The 13,598-nt window shown below is 43.2% G+C and overlaps 1 long non-coding RNA gene across 1 annotated transcript in view; it reads right to left on the bottom strand.

The window, feature by feature from the left end:
* Positions 1–13,598, bottom strand: part of LOC132591887 (uncharacterized) — a 102,127-nt gene that overhangs the window by 1,641 nt on the left and 86,888 nt on the right. Inside the window, exon 2 of the long non-coding RNA XR_009557312.1 lies at positions 364–530. This is a non-coding gene — a long non-coding RNA (uncharacterized LOC132591887). The remainder of the gene's footprint in view (positions 1–363; positions 531–13,598) is intronic.

The following is a 13,598-nucleotide window of genomic DNA, read 5'->3' as shown; positions in this document are numbered from 1 at the left end:
CATATTATTGGTTTTAAGCATAGTAAAAAAAAAAAAAATCTTTCATAGCTCTTCCTTTTTGCTGCCCCTCCCCTGCCAGCTGTTCACATCAACACATGTACACATTGGGGGGGGGATTGATGGGAATGTTTTTATCCCAACGGCTTTAGGACTCCAATTGGTGTGAAGCTGGTTTGAGAAACAATGCATCAAATACATTTTGTTCCTGTAAGCAAACATGAAAAACCCAACAATGGAAATGCAGTGGGTACGAACACCGCCAAGTTTTGTTACATCTAAACAAGAGGATTATCAACTGTATTTCTTGCCAGATATAATTGCCCCAACCCAGATACTGTACTAGTAAGAGCTTGCAGTTCTTACCCAAAGGATGATTTGCAGGAGGGGAGAAGGATATGTCTACATCAATTTTTCTCCAAATAATAGTCGGAAATGGTTGGAGCTTCATCAGATTTGCAGGTGCGGTAACTATGCTGAGGGCCGAACTCATGTTTGTTCGCTCCTGTGCTTCTCTGTGAGAAGATGGGATTCTGCAAAACAAAAGCATGGGGTGGATGAGTGGCAGCTGCTGCTCAGCTTTTCATCAAGTTTAAGAAATGCCTTGCTGGATCCGGCTAAAGGCCCTTATAGTCCAGCAATCCTGTTCTCCCAAATTGCCAGCCAGATGCCCATAGGAAGCCTACAAGCAGGACAAGAATTCAACGACACACTCACCACTTCCGATTCCTAGCATCAGGCATACGGAGGCTTACTGTTGTTTATGAACCACTGTTGACACACTTTTACCCTCAAGTACAGACGTAATGCAGCTTGATCCAGGAAAAGTTAAGCATTTGTAACAGTGCAGTCCCAACCAATTTAGCTGCTCTGAGTGGTACAGGAGCACTGGAAGTGCAGGGCAGAATTTTAACTTGAATAAAATGCTCAGTGTCAAGCTCCATTATATTCAAAGGGGCTTCTTCTCGGGTAAATGCACTTGATTGCATCCTCAGAGGGGGCATTCAGACAACACATCCACCTGCAGACTGAAATGGAACCATCCAGACAAAGTTTTACCAGCTGATTTTGGTGTTGGTGTGATACTGGAGAGTCATGGAACCCAGGGCTGATATATGGGGGGTGGGGATGGGGATGGGGATACGCATTCAAGTTTCCAATTTATTTCTGAAAATAATAGCAACTTTCAAGGATACAATAAGTGTTCCCATAAGGATAGAACTGCACAGAATTTAAATTATCACCTTAGATAACATAAAACAGGGCAGACTATTTAAATAGCAAGCCAAACATTACATGAGATGAAAACAGATCCTGTCTCAGACAGGTAATTGCACGCACATAGATGTAGTATCTTGGTCTGGTGGTTGCATTTGACTCAGTATTCATTAATTCAGTGTGGTACTTTTGTCTTAATCGCCAAGAATGAATAATCATGAATAGGTAATAAATCTGAGGTGCCGATATCTGTTGGTAACACAATGACTTCCTGCAAATTTGTTTGGAATTGAGGCTTAAACTAGGGGTGTTCTTAAGCACTCAATTCTTTGAAGTGGCTCACCCTGTCGCAAAAGAATCACCCAGTGAAAATGGTAATCCCAGCTGTGCTTATGGTGCTACTACAAAGTTCCTTGCATAAATATAATGATTTATACAGAGTGCCTTCTGTTCTGAAATGGTGACTCACTGGGTATATATGCTGCAGTGTCTCTTCTTTAATCTAATATGATTATATTACTCATATTTTGATCATTTCAGTCTAAACCATTGTGTTCTTCCATTCCCACTTCTGAAGCCTGATTTATTCCTCCAGATATTCAACTCAAAAGGGCTGCACCAGGAAAATTCGCTTAATCCAAAAGAATCCATGTAGTCAGGATAGTAACAGAGTCATCCTCCTTCCTGATGGCATAAAATGCCGTGATTCTTTCCACAGGAATGTCTTTTGGGCATGGAAGACAGCTTTTTATGGGCCTAAAATGATTTATGTGACTTTTAAAAGAGGATTTGCCAAGGAATGGCCAACCTTTCCTTGCCAATAAGAGGCATCCTATTTCTACACCATTTGCAACAGAAGATTTTGCTCAACGTCACTGAAATGATTAATAAATAAATAAAAAATAGAAGACCGAGCCCTTTCCCCTTTCAGTTATAAATTCATGTGTTTATTCCTTATTTATTACATGATTAATATATTATACCCTTACTCAAAGGGCAGTATTTCCAGGGTTAGTCCTTTCATGAGATGAGTTTTATTTTTATTTTGTAAGGGGAATTTGCCTGAAGCTCTTCAGTGAGTCAGTTTTGCATATCTGTTTTTCAGGAGCACAGGCTACGTAAGAGAGTTCCAAATGATATGGATATCTCAAACAGCTTGAATCAATTCAACTTTGGCAAACTGAACCCCCCATTCCTCTTCTCATTTGTATCCACTGGAGTGGCAATGTGCCTAATCTTACCCATGGTACTTTGGGATGTGATAGACTCATCTGCACTGTGATTTCACGTGCGGCACAGACAAACCCAGCTTTTAGAGCAATTATACAAAAGAGACAGTCCCCAGAGTTAAAGAAACTTACTCATGAGGTAATTCCTACCATGACCACATTAAAAGAGAGAGCGAGATCAGTTGCCTTTATTCTTTTAACCACTGAACACTTTTCAAAACTTGAGCTATATTTGGTTTTATATACTGGCCAATAAGCCTACCTCCCCACACCCTGAAACTGCTCTACACTTATGACCAGACCTAAGATTTCACTCCTGTTTGAGAGGGGAGGGTTTTGGCTGCAAAATTGATATATGTACACACATTATTGTCTGAGTGTGCAGGGAAGGGGACCTGGGTTCTTCCAGAATCTCACAGATGGAATTAGAAATATTGTATTATCTTCTTTTTAAAGTCAGCTGATTTTATCTTTTTAAAATAAATACTTTATGCTTTATGGAAATTGCTTAGTGGTGGTTGGTTTTTTTAAAAAAAATTAAGGAATATATAACCTTATTAAATAAATAAAACAAATGCTTGAAACATACCATACTAAAGATCAATTAGTACACTTCATTAGTACACATTGTTGGCTTATTTAAATGTTTACAAGTCACCTCCCTGACCTTGGTGACCACTGTGGAAACACAAGACGGCACTAGATGGATCTTTGTTCTAATCCAGATCTGGTTATGATAGTATGTTTTCAATTGGCCCATTTAACTTTAATGTTTTGGTGGGCAGTCCTGCCCTGTGGACCAGCTGGGGAAACTCCCAACAGCTGGCCAAACTCACGTGCTCAGGCTGCCGGCCAAACGCGAGAGGACACAACTGCTGCCCACCAGGGGCGTAGCCAGGATCAAAACTAGGGGGGGGGGGCAAGCCATGGTCGTTCAGGGGCGGGGCCAAGGCACAGAAGGGGAGGGGCCACAAAGTGGGCGGGGCTAAAGGGCCAACGGGCCTGATGACATCGTGGCGGTGGCAGCAGCGGCCACCTTGTGCTTCTGGGGCTGGTAGCGTTGGCAGCTACCCTGCTTGGCTGGAGAGGACGGGAGGGTCGGGCAGGCGAGAGGGGGTGGCAGGGCGGGCGAGGGCGAGGCAAGACATGGCCGCAGCCACGACGGCTCCGAGGCGTTGCTGCATATCAGCATAATATTTCAACCATGGTTCAAGCCCCACCTTAGGGAAAAAATCCTGCATTGCAGGGGGTTGGACTAGATGACCCTTGTGGTCCCTTCCGACTACAATTCTATGATTCTATTGATATATTACCATAGCATATGCATCAATCTGCTTTCTTGAATTGTCCTACTCCTAGGCATAGCATCTAACTCCTAGAGGCCTAGGTGCCCCCCCCAATTACTGGTAAATACCGTATTTGAAAGAGTCATCCCCCCCATGTTGATGGGCTTTCTATGTGGGGCTTATCTGCCCCCCCTATTTTATTAAGGATGGAAGATGGAGGGAAGGAAGGAAGAAATAGAGAGAGAGATAACTCATATTTGTGGGTGTCTCTGGATGACGGTGTGATGCTGGAACTCTGCAGCAAGAGGACGGGAGGGTCGGGCAGACGAGAGGGGGTGGCAGGGCGGGTGAGGGCGAGGCAAGGCATGGCCGCAGCCACGACGGCTCCGAGGCGTTGCTGCATATCAGCATAATATTTCAACCATGGTTCAAGCCCCACCTTAGGAAAAAAATCCTGCATTGCAGCGGGTTGGACTAGATGACCCTTGTGTTCCCTTCCGACTACAATTCTACGATTCTATTGATATATTACCATACCATATGCATCGTTCTGCTTTCTTGAATTGTCCTACTCCTAGGCATAGCAGCCAACTCCTAGAGGCCTAGGTGCCTCCCCCCCCCCCAATTACTGGTAAATACCGTATTTGAAAGAGTCATCCCCCCATGTTGATGGGCTTTCTATGTGGGGCTTATCTGCCCCCCCCCCGTATTTTATTAAGGATGGAAGAGGGAGGGAAGGAAGGAAGAAATAGAGAGAGGGATAACTCATATTTGTGGGTGCCTCTGGGTGACGCTGGAACTCTGCATGTACAGGAGCCTTGTAAGCAGCTTTCGCTCTGCTTGATTTACAGCAGGCACGTCCAACAGGTAGATTGTGATCTACCAGTAGATCACTGGATGTCTGTGGTAGATCACTGGTAGGTCACTGGCACCCCTAAAAAAAGCTCACCCAAAATTTTCCTCCTCCCTCAAAAAAGTTGAACTATGACCTGAAACCCTAAACAAAAATGGGCCTCCCTCCTAAAAGAAGCTCAACAAGTTTGACCTAAACCCCAAAAAACAGGGCTTCCCTTCCTTTAAAAAAAACTCAATAGCTTTGACCTGAACCCCCCAAAAGGGGGTAGATCACCCCCAGTTTTAAACTCTGAGTAGATCAGAGTCTCTTGGGAGGTGGCCACCCCTGATTTACAGTATACAGATGCAGGAGGAGGGGCAGACTAGAACACCAATGCTTTTTATAAACATCACTGTGTCTGTCAAAGCTACAGCCCCCCCTTTCTTATTCACTTCTTTTTAGCCTTGCAGAGCCACCTTATTCAAATTGAATCCTCTGAGTCTGCACCCTCATTAAATCGCCAATAGAACTCTTAATGCTCCTGAATGCTCATTAACAACTGCCACTTAAGAACAATAGGGTGAAATGGTCAGCTATCGAATCTTGCCTGGGGATATCTGCTCCATTGTCTTAACTGCTTAACTACTGGTAGCCACTTTGCTTTATTTATTTGATGTGTTTTTGTTACTGCTGTGTCCCCCCCCCCCCCAGCAAGCGGAGACTTAGCTGCTCTTGCTAAAGCAAAGCCCTTTCCACTTCAGTTTTTGGAGGGGGAAAGTGCTGGTTATGGTCTGTAAAATACATTAATTTTTTTGCTTCTAGGGGGGGCAGCTGCCCCCTCCTGCCCCCCCCGCCTACGCCCATGCTGCCCACCCAGGAAAGGTATAAGTGGCCATTTTTATCTTACTAAGCAGACATTGTATGTGAAATGGCAGGCAGAACACTACATAACATATTAGAGTTCTTGGACATGCATTTTGCCTACATTTGTACTATACGGGATGGGTGCACATGTCAGTTTTTGTTTCTCATTTTTCCAGTCTTAATTTCAGTTCCCCATCAATCTGCAACTATTTAAAAAGTCCATATAAAAATTCACCAGCGTTTTAGTGTGAATTTATCCTAATAGACACCTTTTTGTATGCACTTCCCCCCCCCCAATACAATCATTTTTGCAAAACTGTTTCCTCTAACACAATGCATTTTAAAGTTATTTCCACTCATTTGTATGCAGATTATACCCTACTGTATGATATTTTTTTTGGTACAGATTGCTTGGCTGGTGAACTGCACTGCAAAATTTGGATACATATAAATTTCAAAGCTGTGTTTTGGTTCATTTATTGTTTTGGAAAGTGAAAATTAGATTCATCTTGAAATGCAAACTGAATCAAATCTATCCTCCAACCCTGGCTTAACTTCGAGAGACCCTGGGAAGCAGGTAAACCTTGAAGAATGGAAATGCTGGAGATACAGACTAACAAAATGTCACAAGCCATCTATTGCCCCAAGACAAAGCGGGGAAAAGGGGTGTGTGTGTGTGTGTGTGTGTGTGTGTGTGTGTGTGTGTGTGTGAGAGAGAGAGAGAGAGAGAGAGAGAGAGAGAGAGAGAGAGAGAGAGAGAGAGAGAGAGAGATTGGAGCAGTAACGCATCAGGGAACATTGACTATCCCTGGTAAAAAGGGACTCTTGGAGTCAGAGGGGCTGGACACAATGTCCTGACATTACACTCGTGACATCCTGCAACATCCTGACATCATGAACATTGAGGAATCCTGCCCCCCTCAAAAAATTTCAGGGTCCCCCACAGTGCCTCAGCCCCCAGGAGCCGGTGCCCTCGCTGGGAGCATATTGTATTAGCAAGGGCTGTCTTAAGCATATGCGGCACTCGGGTGCAAATATCTGCCCGGCATGCCCCCCCCCCAGGTTACCCAGTCCCAGACATGCAGGAGGGCGGAGCTGGCCAGCCGCCTCAGCGTCTCACTGGCTTGGTCGCCCCCAAACTCACAGCGCAGAGTCATACGCAACAGAAGAGCCCACTGCAGCCCTCCGACCAACAAGCTGGCTCTTCTCCGGACCCCAGACTCCGACCCCTCACCCCGGCGCCCTGTACCCCTAGCACCTATGGATAAGATGGTCCTGGTGTTAGCAGATCTCTCGTATTGTTTTACTGGAGTTGTTTCATTGCATATTCATTGCACTTGTAAACCAATTAGAAGCCTATTTTGGCATTAAGGCATCTAGTTGTAGTTGTAGTTGTAGTACAAGTAATAATTCAGATAAGGTTGGGTGGTCTGATGAGAAGTTCATACACTGGCATTATGTACCTGAGCAGCAATCTTAAGACGCTAATGCGAACATGAATGGATCACATCTTTGTTTTACACTGGTCTCTGAAGATTCCTATGGAGGCATACTATTATGTCGTGTGTAAATAAAGCACCTGAGATTGTTTCTTTTGCGCATACCGAGGTGTGGTGGCAGATTTTGTTGTAGTGAAGCTGGCCTACTCCAACACGGAGTGGAATGTCTCAACACTGTACACTTTGTGTGAGAGATAGAGATCTTAAAGACTTAATTAAAGACTAGAAATGCAAGAAAATGGCGCAGGTGGTCATATGGTTCTCTCACCCCCACGGACTGCATTTAGCAGAACAAGGGTCCCTAAAACTGCTCATCTTCTTCTAATTTCCTGGTGTGCTGTATAATTCTTGAGTTTTAGTAGAGTTTTCTAGCCAGTGATGACTCAATGGAAAAGGAGAAGGTGGCCAAGTGTTAGTGGAAGTGTCACCCAGTTTATTACACACAAAGTGATTAATTTTTCATTCACTCATCACTCTCTTGGTTTATTGGCGCAGAAAAACATTGTAAGCATATCTCTTAAAACACGAGCCCACACCATTTCTCCCTTTTGGATTGGCAGTCCCTTCAGGAAACACAAAATTGACTCCTATAATCTTACACAACGTCTTTACTGCAGAACTGCACAAGCCCATACTACAGTTTGTCAAGCTTTCAACCCCTTTCAAGTGCATGGAGGTTTTATTTAAAAAGTAGATGGGCTCCTCCAACATCTGACACCTTGCCAGTCAAGTGAGTTCTCACACCTTTTATAGTAAACTCGTAAAAAAGGAGAGAAAGAAATTGCATGGATATTCTCCTAGGTTTTCAAAAGTTCTGACATGAGTCATACAGCTTTCTTAGACTCACATCAAATCAGTCAGAAGGCGTGTGAGGGCTCAAAAAGTAATCCACAGAAAATGCTTTTTTTATAAAGTGAAACACACACACAAATGAGTTTAAATGGCTGCTGTTGGCATACAGTTGTGAGATACCTAGACATAAATAGCTCTTCATGAGCTTCCAAAGACTAAATAATACTTTAGCCAGAAAGCTTATTGTATGACCTTGGACAAATCACTGCCTCCTGGCCTTTGCTACAGCACAGCATTGCTGTAAGAGTAGGGCTGGATCCAGACATTTGGCTGCTTGAGGCAAAGGAGAAGCTAGAGCCTCCCCTCCCTGTCACAATTGAAAGTTAGGCCACATTCACACCACACATTTAAAGCCCTATTACAGGTTGCACACCGCGCCGAACCCGGAAGTACTGGAACACGTTACTTCCGGATTTTGACACTCGCGCATGCGAAGCACTAAATCGCACTTTGCGCATGTGCAGAAGCGCCAAATCGCAACCCATGCATGCGCAGGCGCTACACGCCTCCCACACAGATCACGTTCGCAACCTGAGCGTCCCCTGTACACAACTTTAACAGCCATGGCTTCCCCTCAAAGAATCCTGGGAACTGTAGTTTTCTACACATGTGCCAGGTTCAGCTCAACTTTGGTGGGGGCCGGCCATGCACGCACTTGTGGGAGTAAGTACTGTCCCTATTTTCATCTGAGGAATGTTGTAGGGTATGCATCTGTCCTCTTTCACTATATTTCATTGCTTTACTAATAATTCTCAAGTGCAGCCATATTGTATCAACAAACCTGGTGAATAATGAAAACAGTCCGTCTTAAAATATCACACACATATCCTCAAAATTTGTTCTGGGTATCATGAAACTCGGCTCCAAAAGCAAGTTGGATTTCTGTTCAGGGAACATTCCTCAAGACTGTTCTAGGGAGTTTGTGGTATGGATGACTTGGATGGAATCAACACACATAAAAACAGTTATGAAAATGCTTTTTTAAAATAAAGCGTTTTAAAAAATACATTGAATTTTCCATAAGGCTCACATCTAGCGTCACATCGTATATTGCACTCAAAACATGATTAAAACATTTTGCAGCTGTATAGCTGAGTCCCTAGATTGAAATGCTCTTTGCATTCCCAAGTACTGCAACCTACACATGCCTTTATGAGGTTGCTTTCTATATTCTTGGGTGCCTGAGTCATATTCCTGCCAGGTAGGGTTTATCAATAGGAATTTTCCTTTTGATCTCCTATTTATATATACTTAAGAATTAAGATTGCTAGGAGAAATAACAACCTCAGATATGTTGACACAACCTTGATGGCAGAAGGTGAGGAGGAATTAAAGAACCTTTTTAATGAGGGTGAAAGATGAGAGCGCAAAATATGGTCTGAAGCTCAACATCAAAAAAACTAAGATCATGGCCACTGGTCCCATCACCTCCTGGCAAATAGAAGGGGAAGAAATGGAGGCAGTGAGAGATTTTACTTTCTTGGGTTTCATGATCACTGCAGATGGTGACAGCAGTCACGAAATTAAAAGATGCCTGCTTCTTGGGAGAAAAGCAGTAACAAACCTAGACAGCATCTTAAAAAGCAGAGACATCACTTTGCCAACAAAGGTCCGTATAGTTAAAGCTATGGTTTTCCCAGTAGCGATGTATGGAAGTGAGAACTGGACCATAAAGAAGGCTGATCACTGAAGAATTGATGCTTATGGTGCTGGCGGAGACTCTTGAGAGTCCCATGGAGTGCAAGAAGATCAAACCTATCCATTCTGAAGGAAATCAGCCCTGAGTGCTCACTGGAAGGACAGATCCTGAAACTGAGGCTCCCATACTTTGGCTATCTCATGAGAAGAGAAGACTCCCTGGAAAAGACCCTGATGTTGGGAAAGATTGAGGGCACTAGAAGAAGGGGACGACAGAGGACGAGATGGTTGGGCAGTGTTCTCGAAGCTACGAACATGAGTTTGACCAAACTGCGGGAGGCAGTGGAAGACAGGAGTGCCTGGTGTGCTCTGGTCCATGGGGTCACGAAGAGTTGGACATGACTAAACGACTAAACAACAACACCGTGATGCTGTTTTGTTGACATTGTGCCAGGTGTTCCTTGGCTCAGCTATGACCCCATTAAATCGCAATCAGTTTTGCAGACAATGGGCAAAGATCCCATGGCTCACAGCATGCCTGGTGTTTGGCACATGCAGGTTTGCTATGTTGACCTGGGACTGCAGAGCTGGAGGGAAGCACACTCTGACCGCTACCACTGGTCAAGGGAACAAAAGCTACTGGGCAGCTGTGTAATCTGCTTGCCAGGCCATGGCAAAAGGAAGAGCAGTCTAGCCTCATCCATCAGTCTGAGGAGCAGCAGCTGCAAGGAGCTTATTCCTCTACAAAAACAAATACTCCGCTCCTAACTTTCAGTTGCTCCAAGCTGCAGAACAGAAGAAAAAATTCAGTGGATTTGCAATGGCGTGTTCGCACATTACGTTCAACAAATGTGCAGCTGCATATGCAATAGCTGAGCTGTTCACATCAACCCATGCATACTCTTGCACACAAACATGTGTAGAGACTTGAACAAGGCGCCCAGAGTGGCTGGGGCAATCCAGCTAGATGAGCTGGGTATAAATAAAATTATTATTATTAAGCACATGTTTATATACCTGTCTTAATTGCTGTCTGTTGCAAGCTTCCCTGAGGATCATTTGACCAGAGGGTGGGATAGAACCCTTCTAAATAGAATAAAATGAATACGTCCAGAGCTGATAATCCTCATTTTCCTAAGAAGCATTTCCTTTCCCAGGGAAAAAAAATCAGGGCATCTCTATACAACAGACTCAGAATAACAGACAGCTTTTATTATTGGAGAAAGTAGAAAGCAAAGAAATCAATGCCGGGAAAACTTGGTGTATTTTTCACTGATGAAATCAGCAGTTCTAAGATGGAAAGGGCTATAAATAGCCATGTGGTATTGTGGTGACTAAATGTTCGAAAAGTCATTTCAGGGGAGAAGCGGAGGGACACTTTGCCTGGCAAATGTAAAGGAGCTTTATTACTTTTTTCGGGGGCAGGGCGGAATACCTTTGCTTCTAATCTGCAGTGGATGTTTTTACTTGCAACCTGTTCTTCTGCATCTCCTGTCGAAGCAGAGGTAGAGAACCTGTGCTGTGGCCCTCCAGATGTGGTTTGGTTCTAGTTCTCATCAGCTCCAGCCAGCATGGCCAATGATCAAGGATAATAGTTGTTGTAGAACAGCATGCCATCTGATGGGCCACAGGTTTCCAACCTTTGTATTAAAGGGGTTTGAGTAACTGAGCTCAAAAAGACTTGATTGAGTCTTTAGACAACCGCTGATCAGTTTGCAACACATTTTCATTCTGTTTTGCAGAGGCTACATAAAAATTACATTGACACATTAATGTCATGTGTATATAAGTCCACTTAGCATCAACCTTTTGCTAACTGACTAACATTTTCTTTGATGCTAAGCATAAATCACAGCACATAACATAGCTTTGCCATTTATATTCTATGATACTTTGATTGTAAGGTAAATTGATAAGTCATGTTCCTAAAGGTTCATTTTCAGAGATGGTCTTGATTCCTCAATTACCATCAAATCCTTATATAGACAGGAAAATACATATTCAGCTACATGGTATTCCTTTTGTTTTGTTTGTCTTTTCCTGGCTCAGCATAAAAAACCAAAACGTTTTTGTGGTGTAGTGAAAATGCCAGAGGCAAAATTATACCCTGTGCTGTACCAAATGGTCCTTTCTGACACATGTTTGAGCCACTGGTGAGCAAACCAAACCAAAGCTACAACCTTCTTTTTAGTGTTATGGAACTCTTGGTTTGTGCGGTCTCTTTCATTCAGACACTCTCAGGGCCCAAAGTACAATCCCTGACACATTCCCATGCCCTCAGTATGGGGTATGGGATGTGTGTGTGTGTGTGTGTGTGTGTGTGTGTGTGTGTTGTGTGTATTTATAGAATACAGCTTTATGAACAAATGCACTAGAAAGTTGGAGTGGCTGTGGACCTCCGTTCACTTGACTGGGTATTTGACACTTTTGGCGTCTAGAATAAGATCCTGTACTTATCTGAAACAGACGCTGGCAAAAAAAAGGTCATTGTTTCCCTTCAAACAGATATTTTAGATTCTGCACTAATAAGCAGTGTGTACCACTTATTCCTTCCCTAAGGGACTGCCTCTTTGGTCCTTCAAAATAATTTGCACTACAAATATATAACTATGTATCTTACAAGGAAAGCAATGGCTGCTCATACACCTTTATTACTTTTCCCCTGCACAATTGATTGTAGGTGCCGTTGCTACTCAGGTTTGTGCTTTAGTTATCTCAGTTACATTGATGCCCAATCAGCATTCTTGAAGCGGAACAGAGATCATTTAATTTAAACCCTGGCTGAGTCCATTCGGGAGAAATGGAATGCACATCCCTTTGGCACTCTGCAGAACTACAGTCACATCCACACGAAAAACTTGGCTTTAAATCCTGGGAACTACGGTTTACTTCCTTTAAAATCCCCTAAAATACTCAGCACCTTCACCAAACTATAGTTTTCCCAGGAAGGGAAGCCTTGTGCTTTAAATGTATGGATGTGGATGTAAATCTGCAACAATCAGGAAATTACATACCACTGTTTTTGCCATATGATACACTATAACCAGACACTGGAGAGACCTGTCAGGGGTAAGCATGGACCAATGGTACCAAATAGTGTGGGAAACAGCATTACTAGAAAAATTAACCAATAAGCTGAAACTGACATGGGGACAAATAGAAGATGACTTCACCCCAGTATGGCTCCCCTTCATCACATACACAGCCCAACAAGACAATGACAAAAATCCACCAACAGCATACAAATCAATATGGCTAACCTGATCCAAAACACCCAATCACCCCACTCACACACGAAACAAAGACCACCACAGCCAACCACAAATGAACAATCATACCCTAGGCCAACCCTAACATCTCTCACCACCAAAGGAGCACAAGCGAACAGAGAACCTGCACAAGTGACGCTGACAAAAAACCTCACATATATTAAGTAAAATAGAAACATCGTCACCCAACCCTGACCCCACCCATCTTTCCCCCATCTACCTCTTTTCACCTTTTCTTCCCAATGTCTCAACAAATGAAACTGAATTGTAAAAATGTTACGAGAGACATTGCACATATTTTTGTAAATCAAGAAAATCTTTAATAAAAATATATATGATAAAGTTAGCAGTAATTCTCAAACCTGAACTAACAAACTCAGCAACGAACACCCATACGTCAGTGACCATCTGGAACATTTCCTTTTGAAAAAATGGAGAGAGCCTGGACTAAAAATTTTTTAAAAAATCAAATTGTTTTGGTTCCCATTTAATTTACTGTTCACCAGTCCACTTGATTGCAGACTGGATGCAATCATAACTGGAAAATCTCCTGCATATTAGTGGGCTGAAGTCCAGCCCACCAAGAAGCTAAACAAAAAGTAATGACGTATTTGAGGAGTGAACTTGTTGTCAACCATGAACACAGCTGTGGGTAGACCATTGTGTTTATAGAGAATTGCAATGGTTATTTTTAGAAGCCAGCACGCTGTTTTCCAGAAAGGGTAAGAGATTATAAATGAAAAAAGGAAATTACTTAAAAATGAGTGCAGTTGGTGTTCCTAAAAGAAGCAAGGAGCGCAAAATTCTGAGGTGTTTAGCAGTGCTATGTAGTGAGTGGGTGTGGCCTGTCTCTTTAAGAAGCATGTCAGGTCTATAATAGAAACTCCACTGCCCAGCCTGAGTGTGGTTCC

This window comes from Zootoca vivipara, chromosome 3 (genome assembly GCF_963506605.1).
Source record: "Zootoca vivipara chromosome 3, rZooViv1.1, whole genome shotgun sequence".
NCBI lineage: Eukaryota > Metazoa > Chordata > Lepidosauria > Squamata > Lacertidae > Zootoca > Zootoca vivipara.
This window is presented reverse-complemented; position numbering and strand designations above follow the sequence as displayed.